Source organism: Rattus norvegicus, chromosome 19 (assembly GCF_036323735.1).
Source record: "Rattus norvegicus strain BN/NHsdMcwi chromosome 19, GRCr8, whole genome shotgun sequence".
Lineage (NCBI taxonomy): Eukaryota > Metazoa > Chordata > Mammalia > Rodentia > Muridae > Rattus > Rattus norvegicus.
Genome location: NC_086037.1, coordinates 14584962 through 14606540, shown reverse-complemented (window position 1 = coordinate 14606540; position 21579 = coordinate 14584962). Strand labels below are relative to the sequence as shown.

The window sequence follows — 21579 nt, the reverse complement described above, 5'->3', positions numbered from 1 at the left end:
GCAGGCCAAGAAGGAAAAGGAGAGGCTGATTAAAGAGCTGCAGCTCATTACCGAGGAGAGAAATGACCTGAGAGATCGCCTGAGGTTTCTGACAGAGAGATCCATGAAGAACATGTATGAATCGCTCCAAATGCTCTTGTTTCATTCCTGGGTCTGCAAGGTCACCTTCATCTTATCCTATTAAGGTTTTGGGTTCTAGAAAGCTGTGCCTCCCTAACCACCCTGTGCTAAACCTCACCTCCCATATAGAGGAGATTCAGAACCTGACCCTTCCTGAGGAGAGAGATGGACAGTGGACTCGTCTGCTTCCATTTATTGAAAAGCAGAATTTGTGGTCTGAATGAAGAATTCAGGGATAAAGTCAGGGAGAATGAGTTCCCAGTGTGCATTTGCAAAGCCCTTGACATCAGGTGGCTTTGCAAGATTGTAATTGCAGTGAGTTTATGGTTAGTCTCTGTACGTGCTAGGCAGGGGACTGAGTGCTGGAAGATACAGGCAGCAGCCTGAGGGGCCTGGTCCCAAACTGTTCATCTCAATGCTTGAATAGAAGTTGTCAGGCTCAGGCCTGTTTGTTATTGTCTGTGTGTCTGTGGGAGCCCCTCGGACACAGCAATGGTGCATGCATTTCTCCTGGTTCTCACAGTGCTCTCTGTTTCCATATTTGCTTTTCTCTTTCTCTAACTCTGTTTACATTTCTCTTTTTTTGTGGGTGTGTCTCAGTCTGTGAGTCTGTGTGTGCATACATCCAAATGCATATGCACAACTGTTATATGTTTATATTTCCCTCCACACTTGGAATATAGGAGTCTATTTCTTAGCCTGAGTATTTACCTGTAACACTTTCATGGTGATGTGAATGCTTTGTTAAGGGAGCCCCACTGTCAACAGCACAGTTCTTTGACTATGTGGCCACGATTGTCTGTTTATTTGTATTCCTTGTGCAGATTATAATTTTGTGTTGATATAAGGTCTGTTATCAAAACAGGAGAAAAGAAATCACTGGTTTCTGGGTGTGTTGTGTGGGGGAGCATGGAGAGGTGTGGCCTAGGCTCTTGATAGCTCAACTGGCTTGACTGCAGATTTCCTCTTGATTGAACAAAGGGAGCCAGGGAAGCCTCCATCTGGATGCTGAGATTCTGGTGTCCTGGACGCAGAAAAACACGTTTCTGAAGCTGAAGAATATCCAATATGTAGAATTCAGAAGGTGTCCTTCCAGGACTGGTGTAGTACAGGACCCACCCTGAGCTCATATATTCCTAAATGCTGATGTTCATTGGATTCTATCATTTGGGGCCAGGCCACACTTCAGGCCAAATCCATATTATGAAGACCTGGAGAGAATGGAGGAGGCGGTCATGTCAATTCTGCACAACTTAGAGATGGAGAACACTGAGATCCATGAGAACAGCCATAAGCTGAAGAAGGAGATTACCTTCTCTAGGTAAGTCCTGGTCAGAAAGGCTATCACCTGTGAAATGGCCATTTCTGACTTTCTTTGTTCTGGACTGGACGGTCTTCAGCTATGATTCTATCTCTTGTGCTGTTTACACATCAGTGTGCCAGGATCATTAGGACTCAGCTTTCAGTTCCATAAAAGACTGTTCCTCATCCCAGGATTGTCTAGGCATCTGCAGAAGGCTCTAGATAGAACAGCACTGATTGAAGTCAGCAGAAGATTATTAGGCTGACCTGGACCTCTCGTGTCATGCCAGGTTTTACAAAACTCAGTGCATGGACCACATGGTTAGCATGACCTTCCCTTGGTTCTACTGACCTCTTTTGCGGGTGTTTGCCAACTACTAATTGATGTTGCCCTCATGCATTGTGCTTTCATGGATAGATGAAGATCCATGTTCTTTTTGAGAGATGTGGACTCTAATTGGTGCTCCGGCCAAACAAACAATTTATTCTTCCCCGAATTAACTCTTTGTGTTTTGTGCAGGAGCATTATATGTATCAAGATGTATTTTATTAAGTCTTCATGGGTACCTGGGACCTGGTAGACTTAGTGGGACTTGGGAATAGGAATGGGAGAAAGGGGCAGCATGATCTTACTATGCAGACTGTATTTCCGGAAACCTGCTCAGCCAGCTCCTGATGGAAAACACATGTAGGAAGAAGTTGGTCCCACTGAAGCAGGAGAGCAAGGAGAGACATCTTGAGTGTGCACTGAACCAGAAATATTTGGTTGACTTCAGCAAGAAAGATAAAGACCAGCAACGTCCAGACCCAGCATCATCTGGTAGGGACGAGTAGCTGTGTTAGCTTAACAATATCTGATAAAATTTGCCAATTTGATACATCTGTGCTTTTTCCTACCACCTTACTAATTTACACTCACAACCAGCCAACCACCTCATGTATGGAATTGTTCATTGCTCTGCCTAAGCACAAGTATTCTGGGAAGCCAACCACTTTTCAGAAACTGAATTATTTTGCAAGTATATTTTGCTGCTCTTTTTGAAGCTGCATTATAGAAATGGTGACAGATCAATAACATATCACATTATTGCACATGCACGTGATAGATTGGATGCTATGTAGAGTTTTGAACATGTTCTTGGTTCTTGACAAATGACAAGTGGTCATGTGACTTCTTGTGTAGGAAGCACCTTTCTGGGATAAGAACTAAGTGCAAATGTCAAATTAGTACTTGTCATTGGCTTTAACCTTGGTGACATATGGACATCTCCTTTCTTCCTGCAACCCAATGAGGTCCCTTCCATTGCCCTGTTCTTGGTTTGCACTGGTATAAGTCTGGGTCCCATATTGTCAGCCCACATTACTGTGAGGCTTGCTGGAGATTTTGCCCTGCCCACAGAGTTAGCAACAATGATATCAGTTAAAAGGTCCATGTTGACTGTCCAATAGAACTGAGATGGTAGTAGGCAGCCTTCCGACAGCTGCCTTGCGTTTCACCACCAAATCAGTGTCTGAAAAACTGCCTTCCTCTCCCAGGTCTCAGAAAGTGCAAGAGAGATGGAATTGGACACACGCCAGTAAGAGAGCGTCCTGAGGAATAAGTTGCTTTCTCAGGAGTCCCTGATGACAAACATCGTGAACGGTAACAACATTTTTTGGATGAGTATTCTTCCTCAGAGTTAATTTGTCATTTCTTAGAGACACTAAATTTATATAACACTAAGCCAGCCTGACTGATTGAGGTCTTACTCACTTTCTTCTTCAGAAAACAGCACTTGAGAAACAACTTGGGGGACCACCTTTCATTATGTGTGCTAGAGGAGAAACAGCAATACATCTGTGCTTCTAAATGTTCGTTAAGAATATGCTTTTAGAAATATTTTTGTTATGATTTTAATTGAAGTTTTCTTTTTGTTGTTTCATATTTATATGTTCTTGTTACTATTTTTACTTTCAAACATTTTTAAATATTTTTATTCATTTTAATCCTGTTTTGTTGTAAAAATGTATTTGTTATGAATAAAAATTGAATTCTATCTCTTGACTCTTAAGACCATCATTCTTACTCAAGGGTTCTGTCCCTTCCTGTGGACCTAGAACTGACAGCTACAGATGGATCTCTGCATGTTCCATGGAGCCTGAGCTAATAAGAGAATTCAAAGTCACCAAGGGATACCCAGTGTGATAGTGTCTTTTGTGTGGAGAATGTGGCTGTGTCTTGGACACACACATTGTGATGTAATCAATGACACACTTTACCCAATTGTTAGGGTCCATGTGGTTCCTCTGAGAGAGCAGCAGTTTCTTTACCCTGTGAGTCATCACCACAGCTCCTGCAGGTGGCTTTTGTTATTCCACATGAGGTGCTGTATTAGGTGGACAGGATCACCTCCAATTAAATAGAGAGATCTCAGGAGATGTGTGTTCACAGGGAACTTACTGAGCTGTGCATGCTCAACGTGTTAGGTTGTCAGGCATCCCTACAGGGCTCTGGTGTCCCCACTGCTCAGTGTGGGTCAGGATCATCCTCCAGCATCACTTAGTTTCCTTATTAGAGCAGATCTTTCACCTGTTATCTATGATGACCACATGTATTCTGCACATCTGATAAAATACAGAACTGAAACTAGCTTCATGTAGGCCAGCTTGGCATAATCAGTTTTTTGATTGTTAACAAGAAAATTATTTTAATCTGAGCCATTTAGGGAGGATCCTCCAGAGCATCCATAGTGAATGTAGCCTGCAGCTATGAACACAGGTTTCTTTTGGAGAGGAGGCCTGTGCAAGCCCAGAACCTAGGTGGGACAGTTCAAGCTACCCTTTTTCCATGGCCAATCTGGGATCGTATTGGGAATGTATTTTTTCCAGGTGATTGATTTCCAATATGGAATTGAACTAACTTACTGAGAGTGGAGGTGACTCAGAGAGTTAAAGTACACAAGGACCAATCCAGAATGTCCACAAAAGCTTGCTGTCACCCCAGGGCTTTTAAAAGCTCAGCAGCTAGAGAAGAAATGTAGTATTTGGTTATTCTCATGCTTGGGTCTAGTCATTCATTATAAGCTGACCATGACACAAAAAGAGTCATCTGTGTCACAATAGAAGCTAGTTGTAACTAGATTCACACCACACTATCACATTACTACCGTATTTGAGGTTCTCCATTACTATCTAAGACCCTGGAAGAGGCCTGGGTCTTGCTACACAAACTCATGATTTATGTCTTCATGACACTGTGTGCTTTGTTCTGTTAATGCTACCATTGGCATACAATACCTTGGATACTTTGTGCTGACATCTGTGACATGAGACAATAGTTCATGTCATCCTAACCTGAATAAACTGTCCTTAGAGTACAGTGTAGTGGGAGGGGCCTTCTTTTCCTGTGAGATAGCAAAACATTACCACTCTTCAGTCAAGTCTGTCAGCCATTGTCCAGTGCCTGTCTTGAGATGTCCACCTTTTCAGCTGAGAGTCTTCATCCAGGCTGCTCTGTAATTCTGTAGAAGATTAATAGGGTTCCAGCCCTAGGATTTAATTCAGTGTGACTGCACTTGCCGAACATGCTCAAAGCCCTGTGTTCCTCCCTAGCCCTCTGTGCTTTAGAGAAAGAAAATAAAGAACCACATTGCACTTGAAGTTTCTCCTCCAACAAAAGGAGAGCCTGCACAGGGCCTTTAAATAACTCTAAGCCCCAGCTTTCCCACAGCTCCCTCCATCAATTCCATTATTGGTGTGTTTTCATTACTTCTCACTTTCTTCTGTATGTGCAAAGAATGTGCACCATGTCAGTAAAGTGTGTGTGTGTGTGTGTGTGTGTGTGTGTGTGTGTGTGTGTGTGTAGTCCCTAATGAAAACTGTCGAGGTGCATGCAGACTCATGCTACTGCTGTCCCATGGCACCTTGCAGGGAACACTGAATTGGTGGGCTACTTTAATACAGCCTAAACCAGGCTATGCATGGTTTTCAGTAAGATTTGACATCATTACCACTACAGAGAGCAGAAACAGCTCAGAAGTTACATGTTGCTGTTAACAAGATGAGGCCAAACCTCATCCCATAGAATGTCAGGTACGATTTGATGGCAGGAAATTAATTCAGGGCTCAAATCAAATCAGTCAATTACAAATAAAGTGAAAAATACAAAGAGTCAAGAGAATCAAGTACTGTGTGTTGGGTTTTTTGTTTGTTTTATTTTTTTTTTTGTTTCTTTTTTTGTATTTTTGTTGAGAAGATCAACCAGAGAGGCAACCCCTTCCTCAAACAAACTGCACACCAGAGACAATACCTAAATTGACACAATTAGAAATGAAAGGGGGATCTAACAATAGACAATGAACAAATTCAACAACCATTAGGTCTTACCTCAGAGGCCTTTACTCCAGAAAACTGAAAATCTATTTGATATTGGTATTTTCTAGACAGATAACAATTACCAACATAAACACAGATCTGGGAAGGTACATGGATAATTCTCAGAAGAAAATAGATACAGTCAGTATAGTTTGCCCCTCCAAAAATTAAAAAGCGAAATCTCAGGCCATATGGCTTTAATGCAGAATCCTATCAGACTTTTAATGAAGACCTAATAACAGTAGTGCTTCAATTATTCCACTATATTGAAAGAGAAGGAACAATGTCAAACTCCTTCTCTGAGGCCATAATCAACCTGGTGTCTAAACCAGACAAGGAGCTCCCTACAGAGAGTGTAAGCCAGCCAGGGTGCCAGGGTGAGTGCTCATGGTGGGAGAGACTAGGAGAGGTGCTGTGGCCTTGGTGTGTACAGGCTTAGGGCTGGGGCAGGGTGCCTGGTGAGTGTCTGTGGCCACTTGAGCTGGGTCCCAGTGGGTGCCCAGGGAGGTCACAGGCCAGTTGTGCATCTTCTACCTGTCTGCGGGGCTTCTGGCCCAGCCAAGCACAGCCTTCATCCTGGACATCCACAAGGACAATGAAATCAGGAAATGGGGGGATCCCCTGAGACTCTCTGGCTTCTTTCGCCCTCCACTTGCAGTTGCAGCCAGAGGAAAAGCAGCTGTGAGTTCCCCAACTCTTCCCTACCACTCAGGTCTCCATGCTTTCCCACTCCAGAGAGAAGGAGGGCAGGGCGAGCTCTGCTGCTGCCTGTTCCATGCACCCAAAGCCTATCTTGTGGCTGGAGGTCACTGCTTGCCCCTGACCCTGCCCCTGACCATGAACTTGCCCCTCCCCCTACTCCTGACCCTGCCCCTGCCCTAGGCACCTAGGGGAAGTGAGGAGAGCCTGAGGGACAGACCCCAGGTCAGGACCCCCAGAGGCTTGTGTCTCCCTTTTCCTAGAAGTGTTATCCTCAATTCTCCACACTGGGTTTCATTTGCCAGGAACTGGTAGTTGGAGGGCTTTGCTGAGCCTGGGGTAGTGGTGGTACTTATGATTGAGGGAAGTCTTTCAGGGAGATGGAGGCCTTTCTCAAACTCTCTGAAATCAGTTACCCTCCCTGGTTTGAGAGCCCTGGGAAAGTTGGGAAGCCACTTTTCCCTGTCTTGTGTGACTTTACCTGCAGGGTGGGCTCTCCTGCAGGAGACACTTTCACAGGCTTCTTTAAAAGCACCTTTTCCTCAGATCCAGATCAGCTGTGAAAACAGGCTTCTCCATGTCAGGGTGAGAGCTCCCCCTCCCAGCTCAGAGCTACAACTCCTTAGGATCCTCCAGTCACAATGCTGGGTGGGTCCCATGGAGGAGTTAGAGCAAAGTGCCCCTTCTGAGAGTTGACTTCTGAGAAGAACAGACCTGAGAGAACAAAGTGCATCCCAGGGGAGAAAAGAGGCCTGAATGATTTTAAATTGGAGAAAAACCCCATATCCACCATCTAACAACCTTAGGGTTTGTGCATGTGTGGACTTCAGAACCTTAAGGTCAGATTTTCTGATAACAGCTGCTAGGTGAAGCTGAAGTCTACTGTGGGTGGGATTGTCCCAGGCAGGGAGGGGATCTGACTCTGCAGGCCTGGCCAGCTTCTTCATTCTCCTGAAACTAAGTGTTGGTCAGCTGTAAATCTGAAGTGAGAGTTGGTTTTTGTCAACTCAAATGGATGACATTTCAAGTCTCACACATTATGGGAGAGAGACACATATACCCACGGGTGATTTGAACTTACTTCTGTAGAAGTGACTGGGAGCCAACAGAGGGAAAACATTCTCACCTTTAGGATTCTGTCTGTATCAGAGACTACAGGGACTGGCTTCCTGGACAGACATGGCCAAGCAGACACACCATGTAATGGGGAAAAACTGAGGTAAGAAATGTCCTGGGGACAGTGATTTCAGATTGTGCCTTTACCCAGGAATCTCTGTTGCCATTAAGGCAAGCGGCCTTGGGCCTGCTAACTTGTCACTATGTCAGGGTGTCTCTGCTCTTACACCTGCATCAGGACCGTCTTAGATGAAGGCTTCTCTTTAAAAAAAAATGTATATAATGCAATGTTTCTCAAACTCTGGGCTACGACCACTCACAAAGAATGTATATCAGATACCTTGCACATTATGACTTATAAGAGTAGCAATATTAGTTATGAAGTAGTACTGAAATAATTTTATGGTGGGAGTCATCACAGCATGAAGCACTGTATTACAGGTGTGCAGCACTAGGAGTGTTGAGAAGCACGGCCATAGAATCTGACAGATGGGAGCAGACCAGAAAATATTCCTCCATTCACATAACAATTAAAACCCTAAATGCTCAGATCAAGAAAGAATATTAAAAGGGGTAAGGTATAAATATGCAGTAACAAATGAATTCAGACCTATCTGAATTACACCAGACTTCTCTCTTTTTTTTTTTTTTTTTTTTTTTTTTTTTTTTTTATTAACTTGAGTATTTCTTATATACATTTCGAGTGTTATTCCCTTTCCCGGTTTCCGGGCAAACATCCTCCTCCCTCCTCCCCTTCTTTATGGGTGTTCCCCTCCCCATCTTCCTCCCCTTGCCGCCCTCCCCACAACAATCTAGTTCACTGGGGGTTCAGTCTTAGCAGGACCCAGGGCTACCCCTTCCACTGGTGCTCTTACTAGGATATTCATTGCTACCTATGAAGTCAGAGTCCAGGGTCAGTCCATGTCCATGTATACTCTTTAGGTAGTGGCTTAGTCCCTGGAAGCTCTGGTTGCTTGGCATTCTTGTTCATAAGGGGTCTCGAGCCCCTTCAAGCTCTTCCAGTTCTTTCTCTGATTCCTTCAACGGGGGTCCTATTCTCAATTCAGTGGTTGCTGCTGGCATCCGCCTCTGTGTTTGCTGTATTCTGGCTGTGTCTCTCGGGAAAGATCTACATCCCGCTCCTGTCGGCCTGCACTTCTTTGCTTCATCCATCTTGTCTAATTGGATGGCTGTATATGTATGGGCCACATGTGGGGCAGGCTCTGAATGGGTGTTCCTTCTGTCTCTGTTTTAATCTTTGCCTCTCTATTCCCTGCCAAGGGTATTCTTGTTCCCCTTTTAAAGAAGGAGTGAAGCATTCACATTTTGATCATCTGTCTTGAGTTTCATTTGTTCTAGGCATCTAGGGTAATTCAAGCATTTGGGCTAATAGCCACTTATCAATGAGTGCATACCATGTATGTCTTTCTGTGATTGGGTTAGCTTACTCAGGATGATATTTTCCAGTTCCAACCATTTGCCTACGAATTTCATAAAGCCGTTGTTTTTGATAGCTGAGTAATATTCCATTGTGTAGATGTACCACATTTTCTGTATCCATTCCTCTGTTGAAGGGCATCTGGGTTCTTTCCAGCTTCTGGCTATTATAAATAAGGCTGCGATGAACATAGTGGAGCACGTGTCTTTTTTATATGTTGGGGCGTCTTTTGGGTGTATGCCCAAGAGAGGTATACCTGGATCCTCAGGTAGTTCAATGTCCAATTTTCTGAGAAACCTCCAACTGATTTCCAGAATGGTTGTACCAGTCTGCCTCCCACCAACAATGGAGGAGTGTTCCTCTTTCTCTGCATCCTCGCCAGCATCTGCTGTCACCTGAGTTTTTGATCTTACCCATTCTCACTGGTGTGAGGTGAAATCTCAGGGTTGTTTTGATTTGCATTTCCCTTATGACTAAAGATGTTGAACATTTCTTTAGGTTTTTCTCAGCCATTCAGTATTCCTCAGCTGTGAATTCTTTGTTTAGCTCTGAACCCCATTTTTTAATAGGGTTATTTGTCTCCCTGCGGTCTAACTTCTTGAGTTCTTTGTATATTTTGGATATAAGGCCTCTATCTGTTGTAGGATTGGTAAAGATCTTTTCCCAATCTGTTGGTTGCCGTTTTGTCCTAACCACAGTGTCCTTTGTCTTACAGAAGCTTTGCAGTTTTATGAGATCCCATTTATTGATTATTGATCTTAGAGCATAAGCCATTGGTGTTTTGTTCAGGAAATTTTTTCCAGTGCCCATGTGTTCCAGATGCTTCCCTAGTTTTTCTTCTATTAGTTTCAGTGTATCTGGTTTGATGTGGAGGTCCTTGATCCACTTGGACTTAAGCTTTGTACAGGGTGATAAGCATGGATCGATCTGCATTCTTCTACAAGTTGACCTCCAGTTGAACCACCACCATTTGCTAAAAATGCTATCTTTTTTCCATTTGATGGTTTTGGCTCCTTTGTCAAAAATCAAAGTGCCCATAAGTGTGTGGTTCATTTCTGGGTCTTCAATTCTGTTCCATTGTTCTATCTGTCTGTCTCTGTAACAATACCATGCAGTTTTTATCACTATTGCTCTGTAATACTGCTTGAGTTCAGGGATAGTGATTCCCCCTGAAGTCCTTTTATTGTTGAGGATAGTTTTAGCTATCCTGGGTATTTGCTATTCCAGATGAATTTGCAAATTGTTCTGTCTAACTCTTTGAAGAATTGGATTGGTATTTTGATGGGGATTGCATTGAATCTGTAGATCGCTTTTGGTAAAATGGCCATTTTTACTATATTAATCCTGCCAATCCATGTGCATGGGAGATCTTTCCATCTTCTGAGGATTTCTTCAATTTCTTTCTTCAGAGTCTTGAAGTTCTTATTGTACAAATCTTTTACTTGCTTGGTTAAAGTCACACCGAGGTACTTTATATTATTTTGGTCTATTATGAAGGGTGTCGTTTCCCTAATTTCTTTCTCGGCTTGTTTCTCTTTTGTGTAGAGGAAGGCTACTGATTTATTTGAGTTAATTTTATACCCAGCCACTTTGCTGAAGTTGTTTATCAGCTTTAGTAGTTCTCTGGTGGAACTTTTGGGATTACATAAATATACTATCATATCATCTGCAAATAGTGATATTTTGACTTCTTCTTTTCCGATCCGTATCCCCTTGACCTCCTTTTGTTGTCTGATTGCTCTGGCTAAAACTTCAAGAACTATATTGAATAAGTAGGGAGAGAGTGGGCAGCCTTGTCTAGTCCCTGATTTTAGTGGGATTGCTTCAAGTTTCTCTCCATTTAGTTTAATGTTAACAACTGGTTTGCTGTATATGGCTTTTACTATGTTTAGGTATGGGCCTTGAATTCCTATTCTTTCCAGGACTTTTATCATGAAGGGGTGTTGAATTTTGTCAAATGCTTTCTCAGCATCTAATGAAATGATCATGTGGTTTTGTTCTTTCAGTTTGTTTATATAATGGATCATGTTGATGGTTTTCCGTATATTAAACCATCCCTGCATGCCTGGGATGAAGCCTACTTGATCATGGTGGATGATTGTTTTGATGTGCTCTTGGATTCAGTTTGCCAGAATTTTATTGAGTATTTTTGCGTCGATATTCATAAGGGAAATTGGTCTGAAGTTCTCTTTCTTTGTTGTGTCTTTGTGTGGTTTAGGTATAAGAGTAATTGTGGCTTCGTAGAAGGTATTCGGAAGTGATCCATCTGTTTCAATTTTGTGGAATAGTTTGGATAATATTGGTATGAGGTCTTCTATGAAGGTTTGATAGAATTCTGCACTAAACCCGTCTGGACCTGGGATCTTTTTGGTTGGGAGAACTTTAATGACTGCTTCTATTTCCTTAGGAGTTATGGGGTTGTTTAACTGGTTTATCTGTTCCTGATTTAACTTCGGTACCTGGTATCTGTCTAGGAAATTGTCCATTTCCTGTAGATTTTCAAGTTTTGTTGAATATAGGTTTTTATAGTAAGATCTGATGATTTTTTGAATTTCCTCTGAATCTGTTGTTATGTCTCCCTTTTCATTTCTGATTTTGTTAATTTGGATGCATTCTCTGTGTCCTCTCGTTAGTCTGGCTAAGGGTTTATCTATCTTTTTGATTTTCTCAAAGAACCAACTTTTGGTTCTGTTGATTCTTTCTATGGTCCTTTTTGTTTCTACTTGGCTGATTTCTGCTCTGAGTTTGATTATTTCCTGCCTTCTACTCCTCCTGGGTGTATTTGCTTCTTTTTGTTCTAGAGCTTTTAGGTGTGCTGTCAAGCTGCTGACATATGCTCTTTCCTGTTTCTTTCTGCAGGCACCCAGCGCTATGAGTTTTCCTCTTAGCACAGCTTTCATATTTCCCATAAGTTTGGGTATGTTGTACCTTCATTTACACTAAATTCTAAAAAAGTTTTTAATTTCTTTCTTTATTTCTTCCTTGACCAGGTTATCATTGAGTAGAGCATTGTTCAATTTCCACGTATATGTGGGCATTCTTCCTTGATTGTTATTGAAGACCAGTTTTAGGCCCTGGTGGTCCGATAGCACGCATGGGATTATTTCTATCTTTCTGTACCTGTTGAGGCCCGTTTTTTGACCAATTATATGGTCAATTTTGGAGAAAGTACCATGAGGAGCTGAGAAGAAGGTATATCCTTTTGCTTTAGGATAGAATGTTCTATAAATATCCGTTAAGTCCATTTGGCTCATGACTTCTCTTAGTCTGTCTACATCTCTGTTTAATTTCTGTTTCCATGATCTGTCCATTGATGAGAGTGGGGTGTTGAAATCTCCCACTATTATTGTGTGAGGTGCAATGTGTGTTTTGAGCTTTAGTAAGGTTTGTTTTACATATGTAGGTGCCCTTATATTTGGGGCATAGATATTTAGGATTGAGAGTTCATCTTGGTGGATTTTTCCTTTGATGAATATGAAGTGTCCTTCCTTATATTTTTTGATGACTTTTAATTGAAAATTGATTTTATTTGATATTAGAATGGCTACTCCAGCTTGCTTCTTCTGACCATTTGCTTGGAAAATTGTTTTCCAGCCTTTCACTCTGAGGTAATGTCTGTCTTTGTCTCTGAGGTGTGTTTCCTGTAGGCAGCAGAATGCAGGGTCCTCGTTGCGTATCCAGTTTGTTAATCTATGTCTTTTTATTGGGGAGTTGAGGCCATTGATGTTGAGAGATATTAAGGAATAGTGATTATTGCTTCCCGTTATATTCATATTTGGATGTGAGGTTATGTTTGTGTGCTTTCATTCTCTTTGTTTGTTGCCAAGACAATTAGTTTCTTGCTTATTCTAGGGTATAGCTTGCCTCCTTATGTTGGGCTTTACCATTTATTATCCTTTGTAGTGCTGGATTTGTAGAAAGATATTGTGTAAATTCGGTTTTGTCATGGAATATCTTGTTTTCTACATCTATGTTAATTGAGAGTTTTGCAGGATACAGTAACCTGGGCTGGCATTTGTGTTCTCTTAGGGTCTGTATGACATCAGTCCAGGATCTTCTGGCCTTCATAGTTTCTGGCGAGAAGTCTGGTGTGATTCTCATAGGTCTGCCTTTATATGTTACTTGACCTTTTTCCCTTACTGCTTTTAATATTCTTTCTTTATTTTGTGCATTTGGTGTTTTGACTATTATGTGACGGGAGGTGTTTCTTTTCTGGTCCAATCTATTTGGAGTTCTGTAGGCTTCTTGTATGCCTATGGGTATCTCTTTTTTTAGGTTAGGGAAGTTTTCTTCTATGATTTTGTTGAAGATATTTACTTGTCCTTTGAGCTGGGAGTCTTCACTCTCTTCAATACCTATCATCCTTAGGTTTGATCTTCTCATTGAGTCCTGGATTTCCTGTATGTTTTGGACCAGTAGCTTTTTCCGCTTTACATTATCTTTGACAGTTGAGTCAATTATTTCTAAAAATATGGAACGCTTCACGAATTTGCGTGTCATCCTTGCGCAGGGGCCATGCTAATCTTCTCTGTATCGTTCCAATTTTATTATATGTGCTGCCGAAGCGAGCACCAGGATAGACATTCTTTATCAGCAGGTCTCAGGGTAGAACTGGATATGTGACCCTGTTCTACAGCACTGTCCAGAGTGGTAAATGCAGCTTCTGAATAGGAATGCAGGCCTGGCCTCTAGACCTCCACCTTCCAGGCCTGTCTGGAGAGCCTGATGCCCTGGCAAAAGAGACTCCTTCTCTCCAGAGGAGCACTGCAGTCAAATGACATATCAGTGATGAAAACTATCAGTCCCCAAAGGCATGCCACTGAGCAGAGATAGCCTCAGTCATGCACCTCTGCCCATCCCCAGTTCCTCGTGTCAATAACTCAACCCTTTCATGAACTAGATGGCAATACTTGAGGCAGGATGATCAGTAGTTTACTGGCCAATCTGGGCTCTATGAGACGCTCTCCCTGAAATCAGAGCCAGCAGGAAATTCAGTATGAAAGATCGTTGTAGCCAAGCTCAACAACCCGGTTCAGAGCCTGGGACCCCACACGGTAGGATAAAGTGACTCCCATGCTTTTTCCTCTACCTTCAACACTCATGCTTTGGAATGCACACCCCTACAATGAGATCAATACACATGGAATAAAAATTAAACAGAAAAATTAATGAAGACAATGCAGACAATGTTTTAAAGGATCCTGGGAGTCCTCACTCTGCACTTCCCTTTCCTTTGCCTTGGGAACATCACCTGCACCAGAGGCTGAGACTTCCTGAAAGAGAGAGAGGAGAGATGCACTGTTCATTCCACTGGAGCTGTGCAAAGACCAGAGCCACCTGTCTTTTCCTGATAGTGGGAGCTGGGACCAAGTGTGGGCTGCTCCTACTAGAGGAACCACAAGAAGAGGACCACCTTCCTCAAACCTTCCTGGAAGTCAGAGTACGGGCTATGGACTTCCCTCAATCCTCAGAGGACTCTCTTTCAGCGATGGCTCAGAGCCTCTTAGGACAGAGAGGGACCAGAGCTTCCCCCCAAAGCAAGATTCCGGTCTTATCTGACAGGTATGAGGGCTTAGGGATGGGACAGTGGATGTGACAAGTTTACATGTAGCACAGGGGCTAGGTTAATAAAGAAATCAAAGAGGAAAGAAACCTGGAAGATTCCTCATCTGTTCTTTTTTGCTCTATTCGTAGGGATGAGGTGGCAGTGTGGGGTAGAGGACTAGGACACAGCACAGCCTTCTCTGCTCATGGTGAACTTTCTAGGCTGCCTGGTCACTGTGACCAGCATCTTTTCAACTGTGCCATTCTACTACCAAGGCTGACACAACTGGTGCACCATGTAGCAATAGGACTGTACTGACTTAGGCACATTTGGAATCACACAATGATCATGTGTCACAGATGGGTTTCTTTTTTTAGAAAAGGATTAAAACAAAAACTATTTATTTTGTCCATATGAGTGAGTACACTGTCCCTGTTTTCAGACACAACAGTAGAGGGTAGAAGATGAGATTAGAAATGGTTATATGACACAGTGTGGTTGCTGGGAATTGAACTCAGATCCTCTGGAAGAGCAGTCAGTGGTCTTAACCACTGAGCCATCCCTCCAGCCCCAGTATATTGTATTTTCAATGTTGTTTGTTTTATATCTTTACTCACGTATGTCTGTATGGCGTTCTGTGAGTACAGGTACTCATGTGCTTGTGTAAAGGTCAGGGACAACCTGAGCACAGATCCTCACCTTCTACCTCTCGTCCATGGCTGTGTATGCTAGGCTAGCCCTTCCCTCTAATCCTAGAGACTGTCCACTTTAGGCTCCTATCTCCCTGTGGGAAGGGCTGGATGACAGACTCTACTGCATCCAGGTTTATGTGGCTTCTAGGGACCTAAACTGTTGTTGGGCTTGTTCAGATGAAAATAAACACCATTTCACAGCCCTGGCTGGGCCAGGCAGCGCACGGTTCTTTGCTGCTCTTGCAGAAGACTTGAGTTCAGTCTCCAGCACCCGGGTCAGGTGGCTCACAACCACCTGAGACTCCAGGTCCAGGGACTTCCAAGCTCTTCTGGATAAACCTACATGGCAAAAGCAGGGCTGGGAGCTGGAGGCTTCTGGTGTTGGCTTCTCCATGCAGTAGGGGGCAAATCATGGGCATGTGAGGTAACATGGAACCCTGTAATTCTACAAAGTCCAGAAGCTCCTGATTTCCCTCATGGTGCCCTAGAGCCTGTCCACCACACATGGAGGCTTCAGGAACATGGCCTTTTCCTGACCTGTGTGGACTCTGCATCCTCACTCTCTACCCCCTGCTTTTCGGGGTTGGAAGTCTCAGGTGTAGGAGGCGCCTACCATAGGCCTCTTCTCTCAGCATTTCAGCATTTTACCCACTTGACCTTCACCGAGCATCCTTTGCTCTACACAGTTACCTCAGCCTGTGACCCTCATCCTCCAGACTCTTGTGAAGCAAACACCCATGGGTGTGCAGCTCTCATAGTTAGCCAGGCTAAAGGGGAAGGCAGCAAATCCTTCATGAACTCTACAGCTCCTGAGGCCTAGGAAAATGTCTATACCGGGGCTAAATTCATGCTGCCCTGTAAGACTACATTTTTCCTTTAAACAGAAGGATGTGTGGTGGTGGTGGCACAGGCCTTTGATCCTAACACTTGGGAGGCAGAGGCAGACAGATTTCTGAATTCAAGGCAGCTTCCTCTACAGAGCTAATTCCAGGTCAGCTACACAAAAAACAACACTGTCTCCAAGAGTAAAACAAAAAGAGAAAGAGAGAAAGAAAGAAAGAAGGAAAGAAAGAAAGAAAGAAAGAAAGAAAGAAAGAAGTGAAAGAAAGAAAGGAAGGAAGGATTCATGTTTTGTATACAATGAGATGCCTGCCTGTCTATACCTGAACCACCATGTTAACTATAACTCTTGTCACATCTGTATTAATTCAAATACTGAAGGCCAAATGGTTAAATCTTAATGACTATACAATTGGGGGGTGGTGCTGAAGAGATGGTTGGTTTAGTGGCTAAGAGCATAAGACCAAGGTTCAGTTCCCAGTGTCCACATGGTGGCTCCTATTAACCTGTAATTGCAATTCTAGGGAATCAGTCTGTACTTCACGGGCACCACACATACCACATGGTGCACAAGCATTTATTAGGTGAAACACTCAGGCCCATAAAAATAAGTAAATAAAATATATGGTTAACAGACACTGTGATTCAGGAAGTTCTTAGTGACTTTGGTTATCATTTCTCTCTCCCAGAGACCTGTCTTCCTCATGCTCAGCCTCCCTGGCTTCTAGGACATTTCCTAGCTCTATGGAGCATGAAGTACTCAACACCATAAGCCAAGCATTGCAAAGCCATCTGCACCTTCACTGCTACACCTTCTCCATGGCTGTGTCTAAAGGGAGAGACTTGGAATCTCACAGATGCAAGGACAAACCTGTTGGGCTATGTGAGCCCAGCCACCCAATAGTCAGATCTACTCCTGTCCTTGGCTATGGCATGAGGCTCTTAAGACAAATTAATCTGAAGGATCTCAACAGCTATGCTGTTAGACCTCTCATTGCTCTGCCCGACCTACAAGCTCCTTTACTGGCTCAAATTCACACCTGAACTCCTCTCCTGCCTCAGCCACCATCAGCTCTTCTACTCCTCTCCACCTGTGCTCTGTATAATCCACACTAAGGTGGACGTTAACCTCTTGTGGACCTCCAGATGTATGCTTGTGATTACTCTTCATTGGCTGTTTTGTATAGGTAGGCAGGTTCTTCTAGTCTCATGCAGAACACTGCTCACACATTTTGGATCTTACAACACCCTCTTGATTGAGAATCCTGACTAATGACTGACTGAGCCTTCCATCCCTGAAGCCACCCTTGTGTCCCAGTACAAGATGAGAATCCCCACCCTAACCCCTGGTGTCCACTTTCATCTCAGAAGCTAGACTCTGCACTGCCCATTACCTTTTGGTTCTCTGCCTCTAATTCTGTTAAATAGTTCCTCTCTTCTTTAAAACAAATTCATTTTGTTGTTTATTTTTTGAGACAGGGTTTCTCTGTTTGGCCCTGGCTATTCTGACAGGCTCTCTGTAGATCAGACTTGTCAGGAAACCAGATATCTGCCTGCCTCGGCCTCTTAAGCACTGGGATTACTGGATTGTGCCAGCATGTTTAATTAAAAATTAATTAGTGGCAGTGCATGTTGGCGCATGCCTTTAATTCCATCCGTTGGGAGGTAGAGGCATTGTGAGTTCCAGGACAGCCAGGGCTATAAATTAACACCTTGTCTCAAAGAAAACAAGCCAAAAATGAAACAAAAATGTTGCAATATGGTCTTAGGTATGTAACTGAGTCTGTTCTTGAACTCTGAATCCTCCCACTTTCACTCAGGTGCTAATCAGCAGGCTTCTGTCTTGACTTTCACTGTGCACTCAGGGCTGCCAGGACTGTTACCTCTCCCAGTGTAACTCCTGACTCTGTCATCCCCATCATCACAAAACTCCTGCTAAGAATTAAGGAAACCTGAATTCTAAGGAACAGTCGGAGCTCCAGTATTTCCAAAGCTCACTCTAATACAGATGGATCCTATGCTGCAGTAAAATGGTCACAGCTGGAGGTCTTAATTCCAGGACTTGGGACAGAGGGGTCGGAGGATCTTGAATTCAAGGTTATTTTTATGTTACAGTGTTGCTCAAAGCGAGTTGGGCTGCTACAAGATACCCTGTCTCAAAACTATACCAAACACACCTAAAATGAAACAGAGGAGTTTGAGTGGGCACAGATGAGAAAGCTCGGCACTTTATGGCTAAGCCACCTGCTGCCAGCACCAAAGTCCATGCACAGCCCCAATTCTGAGCTGTGTCTGGGACCCCACTTAGGAGCACGCACCAAAGTAGCTCAGATCCAGGGCTTTTGGTCTAAGAGGAATTCAGGCAGTCACACTTTGGATGCCAGTTCTCCAGCTCAAGTGCCTGTCAGCCCAGGATCTGGTCTTAGTCATGGCTTGGCATCCCTAAATTCCTCCCAGCTGTGCTCTGAACTCACCCTGTGCCCCGTTCTGATGAATCTGCCATTCTCCATGGGAGTAGCCTCAAGAAGTCCCTCACATCTGAAGCACCACTCTGAGTACACTAAATACTGCAGGGAAGGGGCGTGGTCAGCAGAGCACCCACCCCTTTCAGCTGTAGAACATTTAGCTCTAGAGTGAGCACTGCTGTGCATTGTGGAACTTAAGCAGTATTCCAGCCTTGGCCTGGGAAGAGCCGTTGACACCCACACTTTCTGGGGTGACATTGTCTCCTGAGGATAGAGTCAAGTCAGGAGTGGCAACTGATGTTCACGAGAGACAAACTTTCTTCACCACCTGCCCATGCTGGCCCTAGGATCTGGGCTTTTTAGGTGACATGAGTGCTGAGCCCCCCAGGTAGATGGGTTTTCAGGGGTCAGGTGGTTATTGTCACCAAAGGTATCCACAAGGATAAGTCATACTGTACTAATTCCCATATTAGATCCCTTCTCATGGGTCACAGAGGTCGTGCTGGGTCCTAAATGTGGACCCAGGTTCCTGGCACTTTTGAAGAGACTGGTCAGGGCGCAGGCTTCAGGACATTTTGTTTGAATTATTTTGGGGGATTTTATTTTTACTGTTGGGGGCAAACCTAGGGCTGCCATGTGGTGGGAAAAGGCTTTGCCACAGCTGTAGATCATCCTTAATTATAAACTCCTAAATTCTCCCAATCCTGGAACTTTCTAGGTCCCTCACATGATGCAACCTTTGGGGGATTCCTCACATAGAATCATGGGGTGGATTGCATCCCAAAGAGAGACAGTGGGAAATGTTCCCCAGTGTCTGCCTGTGGCTGTGGTGATGAGAGTGGATGTAGTGACCAGTGGATGGCAGGGCCCATGTGAAACCCTTTTGGTTTCCACTTGAGTGGAATCTTCACCATGCCTTTTTTTTTTCTTGAAACACAGGTGGGCCTGGAACTTACAGTCTTCCATCACTCTGACTCAGTTTCCCATGACTGGGATCACAGGCTTAAATTACTATGCCCATCTTTCTTTTTTTGTATTTATAAATCTTCTAAAACCCAGAAGGATCTAGAATTTAAAATTTTGCGATCCAAGGCATTTCCAACAGGGGATTCTTGACCTAGGAGTGTCCAGACCAATGTTTATTGTGTGGCTACTTCATTCCTATAACAGCTTATTTTTGAAAAAGAGTTCCAAGGTGTGATGTCACTGGGCATCAGGCAGTGTCCCAAATAGCAGCACTGACTCAGGTTGTAATTTAGGCTGGAGAAACTTACTAGGACCCTTGTAATCCTAGCACCCTGGGGCCTCACATGTCCTTAGTCTGATCTAGTGATGAATCAACTGTTCTTGAGGGTGGATTGGAATTCTAGTCACTGTGAGGCAGGAGCATTAGTATCCTACAGCCACTCTGGGCTCCATAGGAAGACCCTGTTTCAATGGTAAAAGGGGTCACCTGCGAGTTCTTACTGTCTTCCCTGAGGCCTTCCTGCTGGAGTTAGAATAGCTGTCTCACCAAGTTGAAGTAGAGGGCAGAATGTTGGTGCCTTCTATAATGAGGACTAGTAACAGATAGTCTATGGAAATTCTAGAAAGTTCTACAGGTATTTATGTCCTGTGCATGGGAATTGCTGGCTTCCCTGTGTCCTTTGCCTTTAATTTGCAGTCCATGGGGCACCTGGGAATGTCCCCAAACCAGGCTGCACACAGGACTTGTCCCATGATTCTCACTTGCACCCAGTGCCTGCCTGATTGTCATAAGTCTGACAGAGCCACTGTATGCTCTCCTGACACCTGCAGAGAGCACTATATGGGATCCTACCATCCCCACACTGCCCATCAGTTTCTACAATGTCCCTATATGGCACTGAGATGATCTAAGCTGCTTCCGGCCTATGTGCTGCATCAGAATCTGACCATTCCTAATTTCCTCCTCTCTCACCCACACTAGAAGCCCTGTACCCACACTAGCCCCAGCTGGCCTGTTGCCTACTGACATCTCATGGACTCTGCCCCAATCCCCTGCCCTGCCCTGCCCTGCCCCGCCCTGCCCCACCCCAATGCCCTGCCCTGCCCTGCTGTGCCCTGCCCCAAACCCCTGCCCTGCCCCAATGCCCTGCCCTGCCCTGCCCCAATGCCCTGCCCTGCCCTGCCCTGCCCCAATCCCCTGGCCTGCCCTGCCCTGCCCTGCCCTGCCCTCACTCAGCTGACAATGTGGACATCTCAGGACAGTCACTGGACAATGGCTGACACACTTGTCTGAAGACTGGAAATTTTTCTCGATCTTGGAGAGGAAAGAAGGACCCTCCAACTACACTGAACTCTAAGGAAGTTTATTGAGGTGAGGGATGACAGGGACTGTTTTGTCTCATGTCACACATGTCAGTAGAAAATATCCTAGGTATTGGATGGCGCTGTTAGCATTTACAGAACAAAGCACATAGTGTTGGGAAGGATAATAAATTATGAGTAGGATTAGAAAACCCCAAGCCTCTTCCAGGTTCTAGGAGAGCAAAAAATACCACCAAACACAGCATTAATGTGATAGGTTGGTTAAATCTAGTTACTAGTTTCTAGTGTGATGCCTATGACCCTTTGTGTGTCATGCTCAGCTTATAATGACTAGAGGACCTAAGCCTGAGAGTCACCAATGCCTCTCCCTTGCTTCTCCAGCTGCTGAGCATTGAAAAGTCCTAATGAGACAGCATCTGTTTGCAGGCATACTGGATTATTCTTCTTCACTTAATCTCTCCCAGTCACCTCCACTCTCAGTAAGTCAGTTTAATTCCATAAATTGGAAATGAGTCACGTGGAAAATATACTTTCTCAATAAAATCACAGATTTCAAGGTAAAAGGTGAAACATGAACTATCCCACCTAACTTCTGGGCTTGCACAGACCTGCTCTGGAAAAGAAACATGTGGTCACAGCTGCAGTCTGGATTCAATATGGATGCTCTTGAGGTCCTCCCTAAGCTGCATAGATTGAGATAATTATCTTGCTTTCTATCAA

At 44.0% G+C, this 21579-nt stretch overlaps 1 non-coding gene across 1 annotated transcript; it reads right to left on the bottom strand.

Moving 5' to 3' along the window:
* Positions 1-13493: 13493 nt before the first annotated feature.
* Positions 13494-13600, bottom strand: LOC134483697 (U6 spliceosomal RNA). Its single transcript, XR_010060581.1, has one exon. It is a non-coding gene; the product is annotated as a U6 spliceosomal RNA (small nuclear RNA).
* Between the last annotated feature and the right edge of the window lie 7979 nt (positions 13601-21579).